The sequence below is a fragment of the Procambarus clarkii genome, chromosome 90 (assembly GCF_040958095.1).
Source record: "Procambarus clarkii isolate CNS0578487 chromosome 90, FALCON_Pclarkii_2.0, whole genome shotgun sequence".
NCBI classification, from domain to species: Eukaryota; Metazoa; Arthropoda; class Malacostraca; order Decapoda; family Cambaridae; genus Procambarus; species Procambarus clarkii.
Genome location: NC_091239.1, coordinates 1,928,523 through 1,930,087, shown reverse-complemented (window position 1 = coordinate 1,930,087; position 1,565 = coordinate 1,928,523). Strand labels below are relative to the sequence as shown.

At 55.3% G+C, this 1,565-nt stretch overlaps 1 non-coding gene across 1 annotated transcript; it reads left to right on the top strand.

Annotated features, from left to right (window-relative positions):
- The first annotated feature begins 297 nt into the window (after nt 1–297).
- On the top strand, nt 298–416 carry LOC123749024 (5S ribosomal RNA). The gene has a single exon (XR_006771839.1). It is a non-coding gene; the product is annotated as a 5S ribosomal RNA (ribosomal RNA).
- The last annotated feature ends 1,149 nt before the right edge of the window (nt 417–1,565 follow it).

The window sequence follows — 1,565 nt, the reverse complement described above, 5'->3', positions numbered from 1 at the left end:
GCAGCTTCGTCTCGTTGCCGTCCTATGTCGGACTTGTTAGTCTTCCAGGGGGCTCGTGGAGGGGGGCTTTCCTGGAAGGGTCATGCCAGAGTTCGGAGTTCTTCCGTCATGATGGGCCAGTGGTGCCGGATTCGTGTCTTCTGTTCTGTTTGGCGGGGGGGATTGCCATGCGTGCCATTCGGGTACTCACAGGTGCGTCGGTTATTTTGGTCGTTGTTGTTTGCAGTCTGTGGTTGAGCAGTGTCTGCGGGCAGCTTCATCTCGTTGCCGTCCTATGTCAGACTTATTAGTCCTCTGGCCAACGGCCATACCACGTTGAGCACACCGCTTCTCGTCCGATCAGCGAAGTTAAGCAACGTTGGGTTTGGTTAGTACTTGGATGGGTGACCGGTTGGGAACACCAAATGCTGTTGGCAATAATGTTTAGGGGAGCCGGTCGGCCGAGCGGACAGCACGCTGGACTTGTGATCCTGTGGTCCTGGTTCGATCCCAGGTGCTGGCGAGAAACACTGGGCAGAGTTTCTTTCACCCTATGCCCCTGTTACCTAGCAGTAAAATAGGTTCCTGGGTGTTAGTCAGCTGTCACGGGCTGCTTCCTGGGGGTGGAGGCCTGGTCGAGGACCGGGCTGCGGGGACACTAAAAAGCCCTGAAATCATCTCAAGATGACCTCCGGGGCTCGTGGAGGGGGCTTTCACAAAAGGGTCTTGCCAGGGCTCGGAGTTCTTCCGTCATAGTGGGCCAGTGGTGCCGGATTCGTGCCTTCTGTTCTGTTTGGTGGGGGGGATCGTCATGCGTGCCATTCGGGTACTCACAGGTGCGTCGGTTCTTTTGCGGGCTTCTTCTCCTGTGCTGTTTGGGTTTTGTCATAGTGGTTCATTTGGGCGTGGTCAATGAGACCTCGTTTTCCCGGTGGGTTCTCGCCTGTTTCGGTCTCGACATGGGACTGCACGGACTGAATGAAATTTCTAGTTCATGGGTTTTGCCCCTCCTTCAGATGGTTACACTGCCCCCAGGTCCGTCTTCGGTTGGAGCCGGACACTTGGATGGAGTCCTTGGACCGTGCAGACGCATCTTGGCACATCCCAATTCATCCTCAGTTCTGGGTCTGGCTAGGTTTTCATTGTTGGGCGTGGGGGTTACCGTTTTCTTTGTCTTCCATTCGGTTTGTACCTGGCGCCTTGCGTTTTCACATGCCTTACTTATGGTCGTGGTGGTCTGCTTGCATCTGTTAGGTGTTCAGGTTCTGGCTGGTTCTGGCCAGTCTGCGTGTCTGCTCGCCAGGGTTTTGGTTCTTTCCCGGTTCGCTGGATTCGGGTTCGTGGTGAATTGGAGGAAGTCCCATCTGGCTCCCTCTCGGGTTCGGTCTTAGCTGGGTCTTGTGTGGGACACTCGGACTGCTTCCTTGTCTCTTCCTCCCGAGGCTCTGTTTCGCCTACGTTCCCACCTTTGTCGTTTCTGAGGGCTCCTGAGAGAGATATACACACGGCGATTTCTCGAGGATTTGTGCAGGAGCCTGATTTTTGCCATGATGGTCTACCTGCTGGGTCGGGTGTGGCTTTGTCGA